Source organism: Eriocheir sinensis, unplaced genomic scaffold, assembly GCF_024679095.1.
Source record: "Eriocheir sinensis breed Jianghai 21 unplaced genomic scaffold, ASM2467909v1 Scaffold222, whole genome shotgun sequence".
NCBI lineage: Eukaryota > Metazoa > Arthropoda > Malacostraca > Decapoda > Varunidae > Eriocheir > Eriocheir sinensis.
This window is the reverse complement of record NW_026111524.1, coordinates 27,826-39,879: the sequence shown is the minus strand read 5'-3', so window position 1 is coordinate 39,879 and position 12,054 is coordinate 27,826. Positions and strand designations below refer to the sequence as shown.

Below are 12,054 nucleotides of genomic sequence, written 5' to 3'. Positions count from 1 at the left end.
AGGAACAGGGAAGGAAAGGGCTAAATATGAGCTCCTTTTCTCTCCTCTCTTCTCGCCTTCCTGTCTCCGCTTCATCTCCTCAACTCCTCGTCACCTTCTTCCCCTCATCTTCTTCCAGCCTTCACCAAGGGAAAGAATAAACAGGAAGAAATTGGTAAACTTTGAGATCCTCTTCTTTCCTCTCACCTTCTTTTCATTCCTTTCTTCTCTCCTTTCATATCCGAACTTTCTTTCCTCTCATCTCTTCTCACCTTGTCTCCTTCGAACAGGAAAACCAAGACGCGAACAAACAAATTAGCTCTCCTCTCCTTTCCCTCCTCCTCCCACCTTCTTGTCCCCGAGCTGCCTGACGCCGCAGGTGAGGTTGGCCGGGATGCCCACAGGTGTGGTGACCTCGATGGACGTGGGCAGGAAGTAAGGACAGGTGGGACACAGCTGATCCTCCTCCAGGGTTCTGTGGCCGGCACCTGCGGAGGGAGAGGGGGGGAGGGAGTTAGTTTGGTGTAGGAGGCAGCGGTGTGAGGGTGGCGGAGGAGGAGGGAGAATATGGGGTGGGTGGGGAAAATAGGGACTGAGGTAGACAAAAATGTTGGGTGACATCTGTGAGGGGGTAAGACTTTGTGGGGAGGTTTGTGGGGGTCAGGGAGAAGCTGGGTAGGGGGAGTGTGTTAGGGAGATGGGAGTAAAGTGGAGAGGCTTCAAAGAGAGAAACAGAGATAGAAAGAAAGAGGCAAAGGAAAATATAAATATCAAAACCGCTCTCACACACACACACACACACACACACACACACACACACACACACACACACACACACACACACACACACACACACACACACACACACACACACACACACACACACACACACACACACACACACACACACACACACACACACACACACACACACACACACACACACACACACACACACACACACACACACACACACACACACACACACACACACACACACACACACACACACACACACACACACACACACACACACACACACACACACACACACACACACACACACACACACACACACACACACACACACACACACACACACACACACACACACACACACACACACACACACACACACACACACACACACACACACACACACACACACACACACACACACACACACACACACACACACACACACACACACACACACACACACACACACACACACACACACACACACACACACACACACACACACACACACACACACACACACACACACACACACACACACACACACACACACACACACACACACACACACACACACACACACACACACACACACACACACACACACACACACACACACACACACACACACACACACACACACACACACACACACTTATGAACGGGCAATGTAATTTGATACAGAGGATTAAGAAGGGAACGGAAACTGAAAGAAAAGGAAATAAAGAAAAAAAGAAACGAAAGAAAAAGAGAGAAAAGAATTAAAACTCGATTAAATGATGAAAAAAATAAACAACTGAGATGACAAAGAAAGTATATAAAGAACAGCACGACGAAAGAGAGACAGACACAGACTGACGAAGAGTAAAGCAGACAGACAAAACAAGAACAAACACACAGACGCAGATAGACAAACATAAACTAAAAGACAAACAGATCGATATGACGGGAAGACAAACAGCCAGGCACACAGGCAGGCCAGCACTCAGCGACACCTGACCTGACCCGCCGCCTATCCTCCACCTGTCCGGCGCTCATCTGCAGCCACTAATTACCGAGCTGGCGGCCAGGTAACGCGACTCACCTGAGCTTCATGTTTATTACTGCCGCAACAAACCGCTTCCCATTCAGTCATAGTATACGTCTGGGAATGGCCCATGATGGTGGACTGGTTGTGATGGTGGATTGGTTGGTAATGGTTGATTGGTTCACTGATAGGCAGGTGTGCTGGGTTGATCGGATAGACAGGTGTGTATGGCTAGGTGGACAGGCAGGTGTGCACAGGTGGATGTGTGGATCAAAACGATGTATTGGATGGTTACAAGTTGGACGTTTTAGTAGAGATAGATATTTCTTTTCATATCAGAGTTTGACGACATGTCTGTGATCAGCTAATGGTGTGTGTGTGTGTGTGTGTGTGTGTGTGTGTGTGTGTGTGTGTGTGTGTCTGTGCGTGTGTGCGTGTAGTCGGTCATAACCCAGAAATATAAAAGTTTATAAGAGAGTGTGTGTGTGTGTGTGTGTGTGTGTGTGTGTGTGTGTGTGTGTGTGTGTGTGTGTGTGTGTGTGTAATCGATCATAACCCAGAAATATAAAAATTTACGAGAGAGTGTGTGTGTGTGTGTGTGTGTGTGTGTGTGTGTGTGTCCATCAAACACACACAGTTTCCATCGTAATAATGAGGTAGTAATCGTTTCTATAATAACTTCCGGTTTTCCCTCAAAAATATAGACAAAAATCATAACGTGTAACGAAACGTGAAGTATTCCGTAATTTTCCTTTCTTCGTATTTACACAATAATACTAATAGTCTTTCGACGCCAGATGTTTCCTCGGCAGGAAATCAGCAAAATTAAAGTCAAACGAAAATGAAGTGAAAGAGGAGAATTAATTGATAAAAAAAGACAAGAAATACTTTTCCACTTTTCTCCTTCTTTCTTTTCTTCTTTCCTGTTCTGCCCTTTTTCACATGCTTTTTCTCTCTCCCTATTCATCTTTTTCTCATTCATCTGCATCCCTTTTTTCCTTTCTTCCCTCCCTTCCTCCTAAAGCCTCAGTCGTATCCAAACACAATTCCTACCTAATTTTCCTTTGTCCTTTCTTGTCTTCCTCCGTGCACTTCCCTTTTCACCTTTCTTTCCCCTTTTTTATCCATCTCACCCTTTGTCCCCTCAGCAGCGTCCCCTTCTTTCATAATTCCCCTTTTTCTCATCCGACACACAACTCTCTCCCCCCACTGTTCTCTTTCTTTTCTCTTTACTCACTCCTTCCCATTCTTCTGTTTCTCCCTACTCTTCTTTTTACTCTATTTCCTCCTTTTTTTGAGGAGGGCTTCGTGGTGCAGTGGTTAGTACACTCGGCTAACAACCGAGAGAGCCCGGGTTCGATTCCCGGGCGGAGTGGAAAAATTTGGGCGGCTTTTCCGATACCCTACGCCCCTGTCCACCCAGCAGTGAATGGGTACCAGGTATTAATCGGGGGTTGTGTCCCGTTTCCTGGGATCTGTTCCCTTCTCCTATAATTCCTTCCCCTTCTGTCTCTCTTCGGCATATGACCACAGATGTTGCGCCGACTAAACCAAACTTTCCAACTTTTCCTCCTTTTTTCTCAGTTTCTCCCCATTTCTTGTTCTTTCCTCTATATTTCCTTCTTCCTATTCTGGTATATTTCTCTCCACTCTTGTTTTCTCCGTGTTATAGTAGGATATCAATGTATTATTATTATTATTTAATATCACCACGAATTAGGCATACAATTGTCAATGGAAAAACTCACGACATTCCTATAAGGTAGCGTGATCTATCTGTCGTGGGTTTTTCCATTGACAATTGTATGCCTAATTCGTGGTGATATTAAATAATAATAATACATTACATCACAAGCCGTCGCCCTCTCCACTACATCAGCTGATTAATCTTGGTATTTGTGGATATTCCCTTCTTGTCCAAATATGTCGACTCGGCTTATTTTCATTATTGTCCGTGCAGGGGCACGATTTTTTTTTATTTCTGTGTTCCTAACACTGTTATTCAGTCATAATTGTGAGAGTAACGTTCATTCGCATACGATATTGATTCTTTCTTATTGTTTGCTAGCGAGTATATTGAGTATAGTGTGAGTTCCCTGATCAATGTTAATCTTCATCAGTGTGCCCTGCCTCCGTTTTCTTTTCACCGCTCGAGAGAAAACGTGAACTTCAATGGTATACTCACTTAACATACCACTTTGTTTATATAGTTATTCTTTCAATATACCCATATCATTAGGGCATTCCATTATAACCTGTAACTCGCCACTCCTTCACGAGAGTCCGACTGACACACAACGACAGTCGCTCTCGCTCCGTCGCTTCTTGTACATAAAGGCTACGAATATAATTCGCCTTAAGGAAGCTGAAGTCTTAATCAACACCCTTTAAACGCCCCCCGACAAGCCCGTTACATTTCGTGGTGATATTAAATAATAATAATATATTGATATCCTACTATAACATCCGCTCTGTTTAATCCTTTATATTCCTCCACCCAGTACTCTCCTCCCTTTCTCATCTCTCCTTTCCCTCTCTTTCACTTCCTTTTCATCAAGCCAGACCCGTGGTGATCCTTTGAGGCCTTAATGAAGCATCCCTCACTCCATTATTATTATTATTATTATTATTATTATTATTATTATTATTATTATTATTACGATGCTTTGTTCCTTGTAGCTTCGTGTTTTCGTATCCACGTCTCCATTCCATACTTTCTTTGCCCATCACTTTCCGACTCCACACACTAAGAAGGGACTGCCTTGGAGTGGATGCCCGGCCTCTGTTTAATCTCCGTCTCAATTTTTTTCCTATTACATGCTCGCGTCCGTTTGGTTTAATCTGCATCATGATACACTTGCCGAGGCCCGGTGCGTCCTGTGTGCTGCTCCGGGCGGAGTGGACCATTAATGTTTTATGTTCAATACTACGTTTTGTTGTGTTATATTAGAGAGGATACCTTTTAAGATTATTTTGCATGTCGACTGAAATTTGTGGTCAATAAACTAAGTAATCAGCCCTAACTGTACTTCTCTGCCTTCTGTGTTTCATCTCCCTGCCTATTTTCAATAATGTCCCTCTGTGTTTACCTATCTTTCTAATTCTCTCTTTCGTCTCTACTTTCCTACGAAAATCTCCACCTCTCTTCCACCTCCATCCTTCCTCTTTTCCCTTTTTTTCTTCCTCCCCTTCTCTGCCTTTCTACGAATATCCCTCGCTCTCTCCCTCCACCTCTCCCTATTTCTCTCTCCTTCGTTCCTTTCACCTACCTATACATCTTCGCCTCCTGCCTGCCCTCAAGTCCCTCCTACACTCTCCCTCTCTCCCTTCTCCCTCCGCGCCTTTCCTCCCACTCTCTCTTTCCAGTCCGCGCCTCCCGTTTTCTACTCGATAACATGACGGGGGGTCTTGGATATCTATGGCGTCCACTAAACCATTTGTTGGATTAGTTTTTCCAGTGCTTTTTTTATGAATGTTCGTTTGTGTGTGTGTGTGTGTTGAAGGCTGCTCTCTGATTTCTCATTGGTGTCAAACTAAACTATTTCAACTTGTTTTATACTTTTTAGTTTTTTTTTCTAGTTTTTTTTTATTATTCGTTCACAAAAGGTTCTTTGCTAATAACTTACACTTGTTTTTTCTACAACATTCTTTTTCCGAGTCTGTTTTTTTTTTTTTGTCTTCCACTAAACTGTTTTCATTAGTTTTATCGTTTTCTTTTCAATAATAGGTTTTTTTTTCTGAAATAAAGTCGTTGGATTCTGTTTTATCACTTTTTGTATCACTGTTTTCTATTTCTCTGATAAGTTTTGTTTCTACAATGTTCAGTGTTCGGCTGATGCAGGTTGAGGTGTTTATTGTTTTCTTTTAGCTTTTCTATTTTTTTCATTGTTGCTCCCTTCCGTCAGGTGTCCGGTGAATGCAATTTGAATTCTATAGTGTTTTTCTTCTTCATTTTAACGTTGTCATTGTTTTCCTTTCCGAGCAATTCATTATTTCTTCATTTTAATTATTTGAGGGGCGAAGGTGCGCACAGTTTTTTTTTCGTTTTTTTTTGTTTTACCTTTTTTTCACACATTGCCATGCTACTGCTATGACATTGCTTTTTTTTCTTTCTCTGCAAATATTTTTTTTTCTTTTATTTGGGGTGGGTGGGTAGGTGAGGGAGGAAGGTGAAGATTTGCATATGTTTCATTTTTTTTCTTATGAACTTTCCGTCTTCTACCTCTTTCATCTATAAGTATTATGATATTTATTTCTCTGTTTGCTATTCATCATTTTCTCTATTTTTAGAGCGAAGGTGTGCAAGCGTCTCTCATTTTTTGTCCTCTTTCTCTCATTGCTTTGGCTTTTATATCTCCTAAGTGCTGTATTTTTTTTCTTTCTGTGCAGTTTCTTTCTTATTTTCTCTTTCTTCTCTCCGCCCTGAGCCTCGCGAGTCAAGGTTGTAGTTTAGCGAAGCCTGAAACGTTTCCTGCCGTACACGACCCCGCTGGCAGAGAGAGAGAGAGAGAGAGAGAGAGAGAGAGAGAGAGAGAGAGAGAGAGAGAGAGAGAGAGAGAGAGAGAGAGAGAGAGAGAGAGAGAGAGAGAGAGAGAGAGAGAGAGAGAGAGAGAGAAAGGCAAATGCAGATATAGAGACAGACAGACAGGCTAACAGTCAGAAAGCCAAATGCAGATTGATTCACAGATAGACAGACAGACAGACAGACACGCTGACAGATAATTAGAAAAAATCGGGAGACACATAAATAAGCTTCATATTGACAGACAGACAAACTGGACGACTGACCGACTGATTGCTTGACTAACTAGCGAAGCAGCGAACTGAGAGACGAAAATGTTTTAAAACGAAGCAGAAGAAATAAAACGAATTGAAAAACACCTGAAAGGAAAGAGATGAGCGCTGGATGAATACCATAGTGACACACACACACACACACACACACACACACACACACAAAGACCGGTACTATAAGCACTGTGCATCTCAGTAGGGAACGGCTGTCTGTCTCGAGAGAGACCCGCAGCAGACCAAGAGGTGAATTACAAACACACACACACACACACACACACACACACACACACACACACACACACACACACACACACACACACTAATCTAATTCTCTATTTGTATGTTGAGTGTGTTTGTGTGTGTGTGTGTGTGTGTGTGTGTGTGTGTGTGTGTGTGAGAGTGAGTGAGTGAGTGAGCGAGCGTGGGAGCGTGCGTGCGCGCGCGCGTGTGTGTGTGTGTGTGTGTGTGTGTGTGTGTGTGTGGGTGGGTGGGTGTATGTGTATGTGAGTGTGTCATGACCGTTTTGTGGGATGGTCTTTCCCCACAAAATTACTCCGTCAATAATTCTCCAAAGCCATTAAGAAGTTAAGGGAGGGAAGGAGGGAGGGAGGGAGGGAGGGAAGGTGGAATTAAGGTAAGGACGAGAAGAAGGAAAGAAGGGTATGAGAGGTATGAGATGAGAGCCAAGGTTATCCTCATGTTAGGGAGGAGGAGGAGGAGGAGGAGGAAAAGGAAGAAAGAAAGAACCAGACGATAACGGAGTAAGGTAATCGTAAAGGAGGAAATAAAAAGACAATATAAGAGGTGAGTGGAAGAGAGAGAGAGAGAGAGAGAGAGTATCCATGTTTATTCTTGGCAATCAACTGTAAAATCCTTCCTCCCAGTCGTCATTATCCTCGAGAGTAAAAGCCAGGCCGCTGTTCTTTTCCTCCACTAATTATATCGCTCCTCAGTCCGAGCCGGGAGTGTGTGGCGCGGGGGAGACTGGGCGGCTGGTGGGGTGTGTAATGGTAATTATTTAGTGGAAGGCAAACTGTATAGATGATTTGAAGTATATGTGAAAAGTGAGCACTATAAGGTAACAGTTAAGTGTTTATGTTAGGAGGATGGCTGAACGGCTAATAGGCTTTATAATGTTTGGTTTATGTGTAAGGTAAACAGTATAGATGATCTGAAGTACCTGTGTGTGAAAATTTAATAATATAAAGGGTTAAGTGAGTATATGGGGAGGAAGGTTGTACGGTTAACGGGATTTGTAATATTCGGTGATGTAATGGAAGGCTAACAGTATAGATGATGCGAAGTTTATGCGAAAGCTTGAAATGATAAGTATATGAAGTTAAAAGTATAAGAGAGTTAACATTGTTTATCGAAACATGTATATACGGGTAATGGGGTTTATTATTCAGTGATTTTGTGTAAGACAAACAAAATATACGGTTTGTAGTATATATCGAAGTGAACTATATAAGTTGTACTGGCTCAAGAGTGTGGAAATTATGTTCCGTGATTACTGTAGAATAGCGAATGGTGTTTGATGTTCAGTGAATTAACAGAAGACAAAGTGTATAGATGATTTGAGGCATATGTGAAAAGTAAACATTATAAAGAGTTGTGTTTCCTGAAGCTTGGGAAGTACTGTTTATTTAGATGAAAGCTGAAAAGATAATTTAAAGCATATGAATAAAGTATAACATTTAAGAGGTTGTGTCTCTGAAGGATAATTACAACAAAACAATAGGCAGAAAAGGGTTGAGTTATGCCCGTTGCGCGAAACAAAGACGGAAAAGGAAAAAATAGTCCTAAATTACCACTGATAAAAAGTATGCTAGAAAGAATATTATGCTGATGAGCGGAAACTGTCTCCTGAAAACAGGCGATGACCACGACACACAGACAGACGCGAGGCAGACAAGTATGTGTGTGTGTGTGAGAGAGAGAGAGAGATTTACATATATTTACATAGAAAATCAGACCACACAGACCCCATGGTCCAGAAGACTCCAAAACGTTGCATTTCTACTCTAGTTGATATTAAGTTGAAGGAAGTGACGGTCGAGCTTATTTTTGAAGGAGTCAATCGTGTTACACTGGACCACTGATGGTGGAAGCTTATTCCATTCTCGCACTATAACGTTGGTGAAGAAAAATTTGGTGCAGTCTGAATTTACTTGTCTACATCTGAGTTTTACGCCATTGTTCCTCGTGCGCAAAGTGTCATCGATCATAAACAATGTTGATATGTCTACATTCGTGAAACCATTAAGTATTTTAAAACATTCGATCAGTTTTCCTCGGAGGCGACGTTTCTCAAGAGAGAACATGTTAAGGGTAGAAAGCCTTTCTTCGTAGGATTTGTTGCGCAAGGAAGGGATCATTTTCGTTGCCCGACGCTGAACACCTTCTAATTTAGCAATATCCTTTGCATGGTGGGGAGACCAAAACTGTACCGCATATTCCAAGTGGGGTCTGACTAAACTGTTGTAGAGCGGAGTATTACATCTTTATTCTTGAATACAAAGTTTCTTTTAATGAAGCCCAACATTCTGTTCGCTTTATTTGCTGCATCGATGCATTGCTGTGAGAATTTGAGGTTTGACGCGATTTTGACCCCCAAGTCCTTGACGCATTGAACGCTTTTGAGTTTAACGCCGCGCATTTCGTATTCGAACTTCTTATTCCTCGTTCCAATTTGAAGGACCTGGCACTTGTCTACGTTAAAGGGCATCTCCCATCTATCCGACCAAGCTGAAATTTTGTGCAAATCCTCTTGGAGGCTTTGCCTGTCTTCGTCAGAACCGAGTTACCAATCTTTGTGTCGTCTGCAAATTTACTAATGCGGTTATTGAGTCCAACACCCACGTCGTTGATGTATATAATGAAGAGCACTGGGCCAAGGACCGAGCCCTGAGGGACGCCACTAGTGACAGGCGCCCACTCTGAGTTAAATCCGTCAATCACTACTCTTTGTTGTCTGTTGCTCAACCAATTCGCGATCCATTGGTTTACTTGACCGTCAATACCTATTTGCTTTAATTTGTAAAGTAATTTATGATGCGGGACTTTATCAAACGCTTTCTTGAAATCAAGATAGACTACGTCCAGTGATTTGGTTACGTCATAAACAGTGAAGAGGTCGTTATAAAAGGTTAATAGGTTTGATAGGCAGGATCTTTTGTTTCGGAAGCCATGTTGTGAGTCCCCAATCAATGAGTGGCTTTCAAGGTAACTCACAATTTTGTCTCTAATTATGCCCTCAAGTAGCTTACCTACAACCGAAGTTAGACTAATGGGCCTGTAATTACCTGGTACTTTTTTGTCTCCTTTCTTAAAAATCGGTGTCACGTTAGCCTTCTTCCAATCTGAAGGGACGATGCCTTGTCGCAAGGACATATTGAATACGGTTGTGAAGGAGGAGAGTATTTCACTCTTTGTTTCTTTCAGCAGAGTTGGATATACTTTGTCAGGTCCAGGACTTTTATTTGTTTTAAGTGATTTGAGGGCTTTAAGGACTTCATCGGGTTTTATTTCAAAGTTAGACAATGCATGCTCGGGATTTACATTAGTACTGGTGTTGGTGGTAGTGGCGGGAGGACTGTTATTATTAAACACCGAGGAAAAGTAATTGTTTAATAGGTTTGCAACGTGTTGGCTGTCAGTCACTAGTGCACCGTCGCTGTTTGTTAAAGGTCCAATTCCACTTCTGATCGCCTTTCTGTTGTTTATGTAACTGAAGAAGGATTTCGGATTATTTTTACAGTTGGCTGCAATATTTTCTTCATATCTACGCTTTGCCTGACGCACTAATCTGTTAACTCGTCGCCTGGCATCATTGTAAAGTCTAATGTTTTCGGGCGTGCTTTGCTCTTTCTTTAACCTGTAAGACAATTTTCTCTCCTTGACTGAGTGTTTAATTTCGCTATTAAACCAAGGTGGACTTTTATTAGTGTTAATTCGCTTCTCGCACAAGGGGACAAATGTGTCCTGCAGAGTGAGTAAGTGATTTTTAAAGCTTAGCCAGGCGTCCTCTACATTGCCGTCATCTGATAGTTGCATATCTATTAGTTTTCGTCGGATTTCTACGAAGTTGGCTCTTTTGAAATTGGGCACCTTTATTTTATTTTCAGTCACCGATGTTTGAGCTCTAATGTCAACGCGCACTAGTTTATGATCGCAGGAACCGAGGTGTTCTCCTACCGTGACATTACTGACTAGGTTATCTTGGGTCGCTATAACAAGGTCAAGTATGTTATTTTGTCGAGTTGGTTCCGAAACCATTTGGCTTAGATTATTTTCCTCTAGAAATTCGATCATTCTGTGGGACTCACCTTCTGTACCCGACAGTGTCGCCCAGTCGATATGGGGGAGGTTAAAGTCTCCTAGTATCAGTGAGTCGCTGTTATTAAGTGACTGCCTTAAGACGCTGTACATTTCAAGATCGGCATCGAGTGATTGCCCCGGAGGCCTGTAAGTGACAGATATATTTAAATTGACTTTTGCAGTGTTTACTCGCACGCACAAATGTTCAACGTTACTGTTTCTTGGTGTTTTGTCAGTGGGTTGCAAGTAGCTTTTGACAAAAAGGGCGACACCACCCCCTCTACGGTTTACACGATCATTGTTGAAGAATCTGTAGCCATCTATGTTGTATTCGGAACTTAAATCAATATTAGTGGTGTCGATTAATGTTTCGGTTATAGCAATTACGTCAAAGTTTTCTGTCAGAGCAAGACATCGCAGTTCATCAAACTTGTTTCTTAGGCTACGCGCATTGAAACTAAGGACTCTTAGGTTATCTTGAAGCTTGGTAATAGAGGTGGTGGTACTGGCGGGTTCAATGTTACGAGTCTGTTGCGGTGTATGGTGTCTATTTACACGGGCGGGATGGAAGGACGTGGCTGAGAGTCGTTTTTTGTTGTTCGGGCGTTACGTACGGCGTTGTTGAGGAGCCTTCCGAATCTGGCTGCCCTGATGGGGACAGGTGTATGCCGTCCCTTTGGAAAAGTTTACTGGCCGTAGAAATCGTTCCAGGCGTTAAAGAACTCGACGTCAAGCTCTCCGCAGAGAGTCTGCAGGCGGTTGTTGAGGCTGAAGGCCTTACTGTAGAAGTCGCCCTCATCCCATGTCCGTGGTAGAATTCCTGAAATCAAAATATTAGGGGATTTAGACTTATACTGCTGGATGAGCCTACGGTACTTGTCCAGCAGTTCCTCAGACCGGGTCGTGGTGACGTCGTTTGTACCTGTGTGGATCACAAAGAGTGAGTCATTAGAGGCCACAGCGGTGACCTCGTCCAGGGCAGCTGTGATGTCGTCAACACCAGCTCCAGGATAACAGTAGTTACGCCTACGACGGGGGACTCTGCCACAGAATTCAACCACCTGATGGCGAATCATAGAGTCACCGACCAAGAAGGTGCTCTGTTCCTCGTCCTCCTCCAGTATGGCAAATCTGTTGTAGCAATGAGTAGGATAAATGGCTTTAGGGCGGGTCTG

General features: G+C 42.8%; 1 non-coding gene across 1 annotated transcript; it reads left to right on the top strand.

Annotated features, from left to right (window-relative positions):
* The first annotated feature begins 3,067 nt into the window (after positions 1–3,067).
* Positions 3,068–3,141, top strand: Trnav-aac (transfer RNA valine (anticodon AAC)). Its single transcript has one exon. It is a non-coding gene; the product is annotated as a tRNA-Val (tRNA).
* The last annotated feature ends 8,913 nt before the right edge of the window (positions 3,142–12,054 follow it).